This window comes from Cervus elaphus, chromosome 13 (assembly GCF_910594005.1).
Source record: "Cervus elaphus chromosome 13, mCerEla1.1, whole genome shotgun sequence".
NCBI lineage: Eukaryota > Metazoa > Chordata > Mammalia > Artiodactyla > Cervidae > Cervus > Cervus elaphus.
This window is the reverse complement of record NC_057827.1, coordinates 55,438,926-55,453,025: the sequence shown is the minus strand read 5'-3', so window position 1 is coordinate 55,453,025 and position 14,100 is coordinate 55,438,926. Positions and strand designations below refer to the sequence as shown.

At 37.3% G+C, this 14,100-nt stretch overlaps 1 pseudogene; it reads right to left on the bottom strand.

Annotated features, from left to right (window-relative positions):
- LOC122706426 overlaps positions 1-4,141 on the bottom strand; it is a 62,688-nt pseudogene extending 58,547 nt beyond the window's left edge.
- Positions 4,142-14,100: the final 9,959 nt, after the last annotated feature.

Here is a 14,100-nt window from a genome sequence, read left to right as displayed (position 1 = left end):
TTCTTAGGCATTTATTTTTTAGCAAAATCTGCAAGACATTGACCTTTGTGACACTTTGATCAAACTGATTGGCGACATTCGTTGATAGTGAACAGACGGTGTGGCAGAGTGCCCGGGATGTTGCTGGACCCTGAGGTTGTTAATACAGCCAAGGAATCAGCTGAGAACTGGTTAAGGCTTGTTAAACCTAGATGGTTGGAGAGTATATGTTCTACAGTTTCACAGAGAAGATGCTGACTGATCTTTCAAAAAGTACAGTTCTCCAAACCAGACTACCTTAGGGAAATATCAAGCTGAATTAGAAAGAGAAATACAGTTGTTTTTGATAAAAATATAAATTCTGTTGAATGATAATGATAAGTCATAATGATAAGTTCTGGGGAACGAGAAATAATTTTATTACTATTAGTATGGATGTAACATGCAACGGTTATGGCCACTAAGGTTTCTGCTAATGCGTCTTTAAGAAATAGATCAAAATATGTACATAGCAAAACAGATCTTCGTTAAACAAATTGTATTTGTGTGTTCAGTCACTCAGTGGTATCCAACTCTTTGTGACCTCATGGTCTGTAGCCCACCAGGCTCCTCTGCCCATGGAATTTTCCAGGCAAGAATACCAGAGTGGGTTGCCATTTCCTTATTCAGGGAATCTTCCTGACCCAGGGATCAAACCTGCATCTCTTGCTCCTTCTGCACTGGCAGGTGGATTCCTTACCACTACATCATCTCTTTCAGCATATCAGCATTTACCCTGCACTTAATTTTAACACTACATATCATTTTTACCATCTTATTTTCATTAGCAATTTCCTTAGTATGACCTTTATAAAGTTTGTTAACTAGAAAAATAAAAACAACAAAATCTATTGAGTTCATCCAATGGATTAGAAATTCTACTAGTATTCTTTACATTTTAACACTATTCAACACAAATTTTAATGCTGCCCCCTTCACACTTCACAGATAAGAAAACACAGGCTAAGCTAGAAAATTACTGTTAAACAAAAGAAAAACATGTCAATTCCAGAACCATCTTCATCAAATTCAATGATTTTTTTTCATTACTTTTTAGTGACAGTCACTTTTCATTGTGTAGAAAAGCACAAGCTAAATGGAGTTAAAATCTAAGACATTTGATTCTAAAGTATACTGTTTGTGTATGATTTCCTGTTTATCTCACATATGCTGCACAACATCACTTTCTCTAAGAATCCTACATCAAAAGGTGCTTTGTAGTTTTGCCAAATAATGTCTGATATGGTTTTATCATTTGTTTGTCAAACAAGCATGAGAGGAATACATGACTTGTACAATTATTACAATTTTGTGAAGAAATCAGAAGTATGTTCAACTTGTTCAAGGTCACAGAGCTAGTATATGTTCAGGATTTGAACCCAGAACTTTTGATTTCCAGAGCAAGTAAATTTCCACAATACTCAGGTGATTTTCTAACATCAAAGACACGTAACATGCTTTGAATCTGACGAAAACACTAAAGTCTTATTATTAGATTGATCATCTTATATCTGTGCTAACGCTATATCTTCTCTTTCTACCTCTTAGACATTAAAAAGCTATATCTTTATTTATATTTTTACTTATTATTTTGAAAAGTTTTAATTTGTAACTTATCTAAAAAGAGTTGTGACTCAGATAAATAGTGCACAGCCTTTGTTAAAACCTGATGCAAACTTGACAGAAAATTTAGTCTCAACATTGTCTTTCCAAAGAAATACAATACTGAAAGGCATATTATGATTAGGAAGAAATTTAGAAGACTGGAGATTCATCAGAGATCGATCAAATTATCTGCAACGTAGTCGAATCTGTTAAATCGTTGGGCATTACTGTCTCCCTTTTATTTCTACCGACCGCCCACCATAGCCTCCTCACCTCTTTAGCAAGCAGAGTCGATGAGATTCCACTGAGAACAGAGCTTTGATCCACTGACAGAAATCTTTTTTTTTCCTCAAGCAACAATATTTTGAAGGAAAAAAATAGAAAGAAAAGAGTTTCAATAAAGGCACACTTTATTTTACAGAGATATTCTCCTCATAGTCATTAAGAACATAACTTTGCATCCACTGCAATAAGATGTGTAATTGTAAAAACTGTCCCACAGAGTGCATTTTTAATACTAAGCTTTTTAAAGTGTGTAACAATGTCAATTAACAGTTAAATGGAAATACAGCACTCATGCTATCATACTTGACTTGAAGTTTAACTTTCCTTAGTTTCCTACCATTATTTTACTCACTAGACCAATATATTTAATTGTGAAGAAGTGTGAAGTTTCATTTACACTAAAATTGAAATTTTGCGAATTTTAAGAATACTACTTACTGTAGGATAATCTTTTATTGAGATAGGGTGAAACACAAATTCATATTTATATTTATATATTTGATAAACACTTATTTTGAAATTCACCATAGAAAAAAGTTGTAGACCATAACTGTCCTGAATTAAAGAAAAAATATTTAAATATTACTAAAAGGATTTACATATTACATATGTACCAAGCAAGAAACACATCCAGACATCTGGTTGACAAAAGCAGATATGGAATGGATACCAAAAGTTATAAATAGCAGGAGGTATAAATACCTTATGAACAATTACAGAAATGAGGACAGTAGCAAATACTCTGTTATATACATATTTGTGTTCATTAACCCTTTTTTTGCTGTCCTCTATCTCTACCATTTTGTGTAAAAGGTATATTTACAGTTTAGGACTTACCAGCAAGAAGCACATGTGAAATTCAGGGGGTAAAGAAGAGACCAGTATAGCTCCAGCAGTGGTAGTCAGGCAAATGGGCTTTCGACTATGGAAGGTTTCAACTTCCCATGAATGACACATTTTTTTCCTTACATCTCACGTATTATATATTTTTAACATCTCAGATTAAAAAAAAGAAATCTAGAAAGGTGACTTGCAGCTCACAATGAAGAGAAGATGTACGCTGCTGCTGCTGCTAAGTCGCTTCAGTCGTGTCCAACTCTGTGCGACCCCATAGACGGCAGCCCACCAGGCTTCCCTGTCCCTGGGATTCTCCAGGCAAGAACACTGGAGTGAGTTGCCATTTCCTTCTCCAATGCATGAAAGTGAAAAGTGAAAGTGAAGTCGCTCAGTCGTGTCCGACTCTTAGCGACCCCATGGACTGCAGCCTACCAGGCTCCTCTGTCCATGGGATTTTCCAGGCACGAGTAAGATGTACGTTACAGAATGATAATTAAGTTGCTCGGTTCCTGGCGGGGGCGTTAGCTGTGTTGGCGTTGGCGGGTGGAAACTCCTTCGCCCGGAAAGCTGAGTCAGCCCTGTGTCAGCAGCCGGGCGGCAGCGCCCCGTCACGCTGGCCCTGGACAGGCTCCAGGCTCCGAGAACACTGTCTGCACGAAGGTGTGCAACTGCGTCACGAAGCCCCCTCTGGTATCTCCCTGAGATGTCGGGGACGCGGTTAGTTTTCAAGATCAACGCCTGATGTCGCTTGAGGAGGGTCAGGGCCACCTGGAAGGTGACCTTGGAGCCCTCCTTGAGCAGACTATCCCAGAGGTGAAGTAACGCGGGCTGGAGGTTTACAGACAGGCAGACAAACCAGTGCAACACGCCCGGGCTCCACCGCACGCCGTGTCTGTCCCTTCCTGCCCACCACTGCCAGCAGCTTGGTCTTCACCAGCTCCGGGAGGACCTCCTGGCCTGTCTTCGGGCTCAGCATCGAGGGACCGCAGTACTCTGGAAGTATTCCGTCCGCTGGGACGTCCAACAGCCACAGAATCAGATATCGCGCTATGAAGCTCACTCCCTGACAACAGCCCACCCCGCGGCTGTGTGCGGGCTGCTCCGCAGCACGTGATCCAGGGTCCTCTGCAAGCAGGGGCCCGCGCCCTTCTGGAGCCTCACGCTGTCCGGGAAGGCCCCGTTCCTGTGTGTTCTGAGGGCCTCCTCCAGGCCGTCATGCCTCTCTCCTCAGAGAACACAGTGGTGGTGGCCAGGGCTCCGGTCCATCGGGGCCAAGGCTTCGTTCACCCCGACGCAGGCGCGGGCCCAGCGCTCGGGCGGGACGCCCTTCCGGATGTGGCGCGTCACTGTCGCAATCCTCTGGACACCATGGCTTCCCTTTAGAGCTGTGGACCATGTTATGGCCCTGCTGGTGTCACGGAACGGGTGGGGAAAAAAATTATTCAAAAGCTGCATAATCGAAGTCCTCAGACCTTTCCAACGCGAGAGCGGACTGACCCCTGGATGCGGTCCCTCGCCCCCTGGGCGCCCCTCGTGCGCGCCTGGAGGACCCCGGGCCAAACCCACCGCCCCGGACTCGCAGCGCCTCGCTTCGTTACACAACTTCCCGCAACTCCGTGCCTTCTGAAGGCCTGAATACTAGCAGGTGTGTCTCTTTTATTCCTCCAGCTCTTTCAACAGTTTTTTTTTTAGACCTATCATTCATGGTATGAACTCTTTCTGCTTGATGTGCCCAGGTTGTTTTGTTTTCCTGAAGAAAACTGTAATACTGGAGAGCCAATATTTTTGAGGAACGCTCCCTTCCTGTTTTGCTCCTCTCCACGACTTCTTAGAGTTGTTCACTGGACACTGAAAGACTGCGGAAACATTTCCGTGGCTTTGTAGAAGCTTTTAGCCTTGTTCCCCATTCTGTTTATTGCTCAGAATTTAGCATTATTCTGTGAAGAAAAAAAAAAAAAACTGACCATATATTTCAGGCACTTGCATTTTCCAGGTTTTTGAAAAGAACCGCTGAAAGCTCAATTGATCTTTCTCTATCAAAGGCCCAGAATTCTCCACCAATAATCAGCAGATATACTAAGGGAAAAATCTTGCTGGTGACCTTTTGCTCACCTAAGAATAGTTCTGCTTCTCAAGATTTTGTTTGTTTGTTTAATTTGCTTTGCATTCCTTCCATGGTTCTCAGGTGTCTTTTAAAGCTCTGTTTAACAATTTTTAACATAGCTACAACGCCCCGTCCCCAACAGGTACATTGGCTAACAGCCGAGCAGCCTTCCAATGTAGTGAACTTTCTATTACCAGGAATGCTAAACTGCAAGCTGGATAAACATGTAAGCCTTTTAACAGGGAGGAATGGGATTATCATGTTGATAATGGAGAGTTACTCTAAACTGTGGTGTGTATTTTCCAATCTGTGGCTCTATGACCATATTTCTAAAGTAATTGCTGTATTGCTAAAAGTTATTAGCAGCATTGCATATCACATGTGCATATTTTTTGTGTTTATATGCAATAGAGTTTAATTAATTTAATCTTGCCAGGGTTATTTTCTCTTGTTATAAATTATTTATATAAATCTTTCGAGAAAATCAAAGATGTGTGCATGGAATATTACATATTTGGGAACTAAGACAGCAAATATTGATTTGAGAAGGCAGTGGTCTTAAATTTGAACTTGCATTGGATTACCTGGGGGACTGCTAAAACATATATTGCTAAACCCACCCTAGAGTTTCTGATTCAGTATGACTGGAGTGGGGTCTTAGTCATTGCACTTGCTAACAAGTTCTCACACTAATGCTGCTTCTGGGGAGCACAGTTTGAGACTCATTGTTGTAAAAACATAAAACAATTGCATGATTGTACTTCTTTTATGTTTTATGTAAACCTGAAATATGAAAACTGCAAGTGAGGGCACAGTGGCTTCCATAGCTTACAGTTCTGCTCTATAATTTGCCCTTACAAATGGCCTGTCAAGTTGGTTGTATGATCAACTATTTAAATATTGATGAGACATTTTTTCCGTCCCTGCCGTTCTTAGCTATACCAGCTTGGAACTGTAAGCAAATCATTTTGTCAGTTTTTGTGCAATGCGCATTACTTTCTCTTTCTCCCCCTCACTGTATCTTCTTCCAATAATTTCCTGTAAAGCTTGCTGCTTACCTCTGATGGGAATCGCAGCAGCTCAGGTCATCCATCAAACCAGAGCCCTGTGTCAGCAGCTTCTCAAATGATATAAGGTGATTCTTATATGACACAACCATCAGAACGCCACAAAGAAGAAGTCACAAAAAAAAAAAAAAAAAAAAAAAACAAAGAAGAAGTCACAGTTGTCAACTTGGGTCATAAACCACAGGAAATCTCAATGAGCCTTCTAGTACCTGCCAAGACTAGTATTAAAAAGACAGGAGGATGGAAAGATAGCGTGGCCACAAATGGCAGGTAAATATGTCTTTCAATATTATAATGCATACAGTACAGCATCTATATTATAGCTACTGTTGGTACAATTATGTCACCGTTTTCCTGATCTCTAGAAATGGAATTTATAAAGCATACTATTCTCAGAGATAATTCACATGTGGAAAATAAATTTTAAAACTTTAACTACAAATTTAAAAATCAAGTATTAAATTTAGATAAAGGTAATAAAGATGTTATTGTTTTGGGCTTACTGCCTAGGTACATATATTCCTGCCTATAAAATAGCCTTTGTTTTGAATTTTCCACCCCAACTATATTTGATAAATATTACTAGTCAAGTTTTATTTCATTGTAATTTGATAATCAAAGGGAATAAGATATTTGTCTTGCATTTTCTTCAGCTACATTTACCTGTTACTTTTTTTTTTTTTAATTTGGCATTATTTCCAGACTAGTTAAAGAAAGAAAAAAATATTTAGGGGTTTTTTTTGGTTTGATTCCCTGGAGGTCATGTTTGCCCATGCTTTGTAAACATAAAGAACATGTTTTCAAAACCCAGTGGATTAGGTACTATGAAAGAAGATAGAAACAGAGAGAGAGAGAGAGAAAGAGAGAGAGAGAGAGAAGGAAAAGAGGAGAGAGGGAGGAAAGAAGGAAAAGAGGGAAGAAAAGATGGAAGGAAGGAAGGAAAAGGATATGAAAAACTCCCTTGATAAAAAGTAGTGCTGGGCAACACATAAATTATTAAAGCTGAAGAGAGTGAAATAGATGTGAAATGCAATTTTAATGTAAAAGTAGACACTTTCTGATATGTCTCCATATTATCATAATGGGCAAGGAAAAGTGGGAGAGGAGGAGAGGGAAGCATAGGAGGAAAGGAGAAAGGGAGGAAGGGAAAGACAAGTAAGAAAAGGAAAATAGAAAAAAACTTCCTAAGACAAAAAACAGGCTTGGGCAACATGTGAATTATTAAAGTTGAAGAGAGTGAAACACTTAGATCCGAAATGCAATTTTAATGTAAAAAGTAGACTCTTGAGATTTCTCTATATTATTATAATGCTCAAATGTAGACCGAACCTCTTTGTCTCTTAACTTTCCATATTTCTAATTTCTTTGCTGTGTTTGCTATTAAAGCTGTACAATTATCTGAACATATTTTCAAGGTTTTAAATATATTTTGTTAGTAGTTATTTTCTAATATTTTTTATTGTGGTTTTAATCTCAAAAGGCTTCATATCCTTTATACTCCATATAGCATATATATTTTTTTAGAATGTCATCCCTCTCAGATTATTTTTAGCATATTTGTTAGGGCTTTTTAATTGTATTGTTTTTTCTTCATTTATTACAATGCTTATTAATTCACTTATGTTCTTTATTTCTGAAATTATCTTCCTTATGATATTTTTTCATGTGTATGAATATTTATTATCACTGATATTTATATTTAAGAGAGAAGAAATAAATAATTGGCTGGGTTTCCTGGCAATCTGATTAGTAGGATTATTTCTTGATATATTTTTCCATAGGTGATGCATCAAGAGAAGTAAGTTAAAATATGCTGTAGTGACAAGCATTTAGTGGCTTGACACAAAGGTTTATTCCTTGCTCGTGTTGAATTTCCATCAGGGGTTTGTGTCTGTACTGTGTTTTAAATTGTCCTCACTTTGGAACTTGAGCTGCCATAGCACTTACTATTTGGATTTTTATTGATCATTATGGCAGAAAATGAACTCTAATGCCTCTTGTGTCAACAGTTAAATGTTCCAATCTGGAAGTGGTGATGATTGTCTAGAACTAGTGACAGGGGCCACATTCAACCCCAAGAAGGCCACAGACTGCACGGCTATCATTCTCCCTTGAAAGTCAGAAGATTAAGATGGGGATTTATAATGGTCATTAATCACTACTATAGGTCAGAATTTGATCAGGAGCTCAACGTATGATAGAATGTGGTTTATTGATTCCTAGACTTCAATTTATGGTGCTTTAGGTGAGAGACTTCTGTGAGGAAATGAACTTTCTATGTGCCAGAATGAAGGTTTTTCTCTAGGAAACAAAATCTACACTAGATCCCTTGTTTCCTCCAGATTCTTTAATCAACTGCATTAAAGAAAAATGAGTTGCTAGTCTTACTCAATTCTCTTTGCCTCAATTCTACATAATGAATAAATGGAAGAAAGGGCTTGGAGGTGAGTTCTGTTTTCATCCCTAACTTTCATGCTTGCAGAATTTTGTACTTGATGAATCAGAGCCAAGACCACGTTAGGCTATCAGTGTGAGGATTGCACTACAATTTTTCTTGCACATCCTCAGAGCGTACATTAAACAGTAACCTTTTATGTGTTTCAGCCACTAAATATGCCCCATCTAACTTATGATTTGAAGAAATTTGCTGTTATGGGTCGATTCTGATCTGTTTTTACATTTTAGTCTCAATAATGTTTCAGGAGAGAGAGCCACATGTGTCCAGTATCTCTGCCTGAAAGGAGAAGCTTAAGTGTGGAGTGTTTGTTTGTATTTTGTTTTGTTTTGTTTTGTTATTTAATTGGTAAATTAGTATTTTATTTTAGAATAATTCAGTTTTATAAAACTTTTATGAAGACAGAAAGTTCCCATATACTCATAGCCAGTTTCCCCTATTAGCATTTTATTTTATTATAGTACATATATTTGACACAATAGGTGAGCCAATATTAATATGTTACTGTTAACTGAAGTCCAGTATTTTAAGTAGATTTCCTTAGTTTTTTGCCTAATGTTCTTTTTGTCTGTTCTAGGATCCCATCCAGGATACCACGTTACATTTCGTTGTTTTCGCTCCATGGGCTCCTATTTGTTGTAACAGTTTCTCATATTTTCTTTGTTTTTGATGATCCTAGAAATCCTGAGAAATACTGACCAGATATTTTGTAAGGTGTCTCTCTCACATTTTTCCTGTTTTTCTCATGGTTATACTGGAGTTCTTGAGATGGATGTCACAGAGATAAAGAAAGTATCATCTTCATCACGATATATCAAGAGTACGTATTATCAATATGCAATCATTGTTGATGTTAGCCTTGGTCACCTGACTGGGTAATACTGGTTAAGTTTCAACAGAGTAAAGTTACTTTTTTCCCCTCTTTCCACACTCTACTCTTTGGAAGAAAGTCACTCTGCACGACCTCACTTAAAGACTGGGGAGTTAATAATCACCATCATGAAGGTGAAATAACTACATAAATTTAGAATTACTTTGCACAAAATATTCTATCAATCATTTATATAAGTATAGACTAATTTCGACAAATGCAGAGAGTAATTTCTGTATCATTATAGTCATTTCTTTGCTTTCTATTCTGTTCCTCCGATCTGGGCATGTGTGCCTGCTGTCGCTTCAGCTGTGTCTGGGCTGTAGCCCACCAGGCTCCTCTGTCCATGGGATTCTTCAGGCAAGAATACTGCAGTGGGTTGCCATTTCCTTCTCCAGGGGATCTTCCCAACCCAGGGATCTAACCTGCATCTCATGTCTCCTGCATTGGCAGGTGGATTCTTTATTACTAATGCCACCTGAGAAGCCCTCCATTGATCTAGGTGTCTATTATTTTGCTAATGCAACCTGTGTACTGTGACTTTACAGTAAATCTAAAATCTGATATTGTGAGTCACTCAGCTTTTTTATTTTTCAATATTAAGTTATTCTAGGTCTTTTGTCCTTTTGTATATTTTAGACAGGCTTCCCTGGTGGCTCATTCGGTAAAGAATCTGCCTGCAATGCAGGAGACCTGGGTTGGGAAAATCCCCTGGAGAAGGGCATGGCAATCCACTCCAGTATTCTTACCTGGAGAATCCCCATGTTTCAGAACACTTTATAGAGGTCTATACTGTAGGTCACTAGGATTTCAGTTGGTATAGGATTAGATCTATAATCAAATTTTAGAAGACTGACTTCTTATAATAGGGGTTCCTCCAATGTATGAACATGGGATAGTTCTCAATTTGTTTAGAACTATTTATTATTTTAATATGCATTTTGTAGATTTATGAATATATATTTTATGTGTACTTTCAAAATATTTATACCTCAGAATTTAATAGGAAATTTTATTTTATATAGTGTTTTTTTAAAATCCAGTTGTTTAGTACTGAGATACTTGAAAGGAAATTATTTTTGTATATTGGTTTTGTATGCTATGACTTGCTATACTTTCTAGAATACTAGAAAGTATTTTTGAGGGTAGATTCATTGGGGGTTTTATACATAGGTACTCATGTCATTTGCAAAACAAAATAGACCAGAACAGTTATTTCTCTTTTTCTAATTTATATAGTTCCTAGGACTTCCAGGGTGATGTTGATTAGTAGTAATGAGAGAAAACATCCCTGCATTTTTTCTGAATTTAGGAAAAATTCTCTATTTTGTCAAATTGTAAAAATTAATTTTGATATGTGCCCTTTATCAAATTAAGGAAACTAACCGCAATTCCTATTTTGCAGAGAGTGTTTATCAGAATAAGGATTGCATTTTGTCAAATATTTTTCCTACCTCTAATAATATGTTCATATGAGTTTCATTCTTTAGCTTGTTAATATACTGGGCCACATATATTACACTTTAAATGTTGAATAAATTGCATTAATGGGATAGATCTTGTTTGTAGTGTATTACACTTTTGTATTAATTTTGCTAAACATATTTCAGCTCTGACTCTCTGCACTCACCTATATCTCTAGAGTTTGGGTAGTGATTTACAATTTCAGTTCTTGAATGGGTCTAAGTCATTGATTTTTAGTGTTTCCAATTTTTTCTAACTGTTAGGATGAACGTGATGGCATCTAGGTCTTTACATGTTGGAGTTAAAACCAGTAGCCTCTGTGTATACCCCCTATAGCTTAAAAAAATTAGTATCTTATTCCTTACAAATTATTGAGTAATTGCACTCCCCTGAAATAGTTTATGTGGAATTATTACAGATTAATAACATTTCCTCCTTCAGCTTTTCCATAGTTACAAGATTAAAAATTTTTTCTTTGTATTTTCTTTTATATTGCTCACTTTTCTATTCCTTTAAAGTGATAATATCTAAACAAAAAAATCAGATTAAATATGGTCAAGAAAGCCAATCAGTAGTGCCACCAGAAACAATGTTTTATTGTCAAATTGTAAAGAGAATTCTCTCCTCAGTTCATACTTGGCCAAGTCATTATTTACATGTATAAGTGATGATAATATTTGCCAGTGAAAGTAAATGAGAGATTATCCTAGCATACCTGTGTTAAATCTGTATCCCAAAGCATATGGATAGGAAGGAATGATAAGTCTAAGATAACAAAATTAAATTTGATTTGAGTGCCCTATATTATATTCTCTCTGAGTGACAGTTACTAACAGTGAAAAAAAAAGAAAATCAAATTCAGTTACATTCAGCAGACTTCTTCAGTTACAATAAAATGTCCTCCGCATACATTGTTCATAGAATTTTTAAACACATACAAGAAATAGCAGTATAATTATTGTTATAATAATATAAATAACTGAGGACCCAAGAGTTTACTTTTCATGATTCAAAGTCAAATAGTTAAGTAGTATTAGAAAAAATAATTCAATTTATGGCATATAAACTCACTATGAAATAATAAGTAAAAATACAGTTGTTTTATGTCACATACAAAGCTGGGTTGAATTATTTGTCACATACTTATACAAAGCTGGGTTGAATTATTTATTTTGTTTATGGTTAATGATTTTGTAAAATATTTGGAAAATTTCAGTGTGCATAGAGTAATGTATACAGTATGAATACATATCTGGAAAGACATTGAAAATACAATGGTTGAGGATGCTCAGAAAAGGTAATGATAACTCTCATCATATGAAAAACAAATGGCCTTAGAAGAATATTAGTGACAGAGTGGGGTTTAGATCCTTAATTTCTTTTGTTTTATTTCTGTTTTATGTATTGGATCTAAAAAATAAACGACAGAAATAAAGGAGAAACTACTTTCTTTTTTCCTGAAACTCACTGAATGGCAAGCTAGCTGTTTGGCATGTGTGATAGGAATCTCCTTCCATTTCATTCTTATTTCCTGGAAAGCTGGCTGGGATCTGTATCATCTTTCTTAACATTAGTAATCCCCTTGGCAAGTACATTCTATCCGTGTGGGCATATGTCTAAAAGAGATAAGACATATGAAATATCTGAATGTATTTTTGTCTTTTTGCTGCTTTTTTGTTCGTAATATTCTACTTGGCCAAAAGTTACTATCTATCTAGATAACGGAATGTGGTCTTCCAAGGGGCAGGGGAGAGATGGTTAGAAATTAGAACTCTTATTGCAGGAATAGATAAAGAAATAAAATCTGGATTCTTAATTTTATAGCAATATAATAGTCTGGAAAGCCAGGTAATTTTGTAAATCCATGGCTGATTCATGTTAATGTATGGCAAAAACCACTACAATATCGTAATTAGTCTCCAACTAATAAAAATTAAAAAAAAGGAAAAGTAAATTTATCCTTTAGCATTTTTAACAAACCAAGAGTGAGACTTGGACAACCAGATTACAAACAATTTCATAGTGTAGGAAAAAGTTCAGAGATTCATGATATACTAAGAATTTTGCTAATCAGTGAGTGGTAGAAGGAATACAAGCAAGAAAATAAGAGTGTGAGGTAGGAGAGGAAAGCACCGAATAATGTTGAACACTCCCTATGCTGATGAATTTGAGGAAGTGTTTGTTATGTTGATAGTTTGCTATGTTTGGTGCAGAGAAATGCCCTGCTTTCCTTTTGGCACTCTGGGAGGAAGCCTTTCAAGTGAAGAGGCCTTGCACTGACATAGGATGGTCTCAGCAAGTAAAGACAATGGTATAAATGCATAAGCAGAGACAGAGATTACTTAATAGTCCCAAACTCCACTAATCTTGCTTGAAGTGCATCATCACACAGGATTTCTTACATTTCCTTGATGATTACAGAGGTCAGCCTAATTGAAAGCCTGTCAGATCTAAATGTCCTTAAATTGCCGCCACCCAAGTCTAGCAGTTTCTGAGTTGATGGCACAGCAGAGGATGAGGCATGGAAATCCTGGGCCAGGACCTGTGGAGAGAATGTGAAAGAGGTTTAGGGGCTTGAGGTAAAGGAGACTTAAAATGATTCAGAGGTGTATATGGAGGCCGACTAGGCCTTAAACAAGAATGACCAGATCACAAGTTGAAACCGCTAAGGGCTTCAGCAGCAGTTAGTCTGTCATCCAGGAAAGGACCAGTCTTATCTTTTCCTATTCAGGGAACAGCTCAAAGTAGCCTCTCCACAGTGGATACTATAAGAAACCAGTGGACAAAACATCAGTATGTGGATGCCTCTCTCCTCTGCTATCACAAAGTTATGGAAAACCACTCTTTTCTCCATGTACAAGGAACAGGAAGATGAGAGGTATTAGAGTCAAAGGAACTTAACTAGGGAAAATAAATCATCAGACTATCTAAATATAGCATGATAACTTGCTTTCCTTTTCACTCAATCTGAATAAATCAAGGACATTTTAATCTGCCTATGTCAATGTTTTATTTGTAAAAAACATATGTAGAAATATTATTAGCAGTTTCTTTGTTTTGTTACTGATTTGTTTTGCTTTTTAAAACCAGGATATTTTGTTTACTCTTAAGAGAAAATCATGGGGAGGAATGTTACTCAGTCATGTCTAACTCTTTGCAAGCCCAAGGACTATAGCCCTCCAGGCTTCTCTGTCCATGGGGATTCTCCAGGCAAGGATACTGGAGTGGGTTGCCACGTCCTCCTCCAGAGGATCTTCCCAACCCAGTGATTGGACCCAGGTCTTCCGTATTGCAGGCGATTCTTTACTGTCTGAGCCACCAGTAAAGCCCAAGACTACTGGAGTGGGTAGCCTCTCCTTTCTCCAGGGGAACTGCCCAAACCAGGAATTGAACC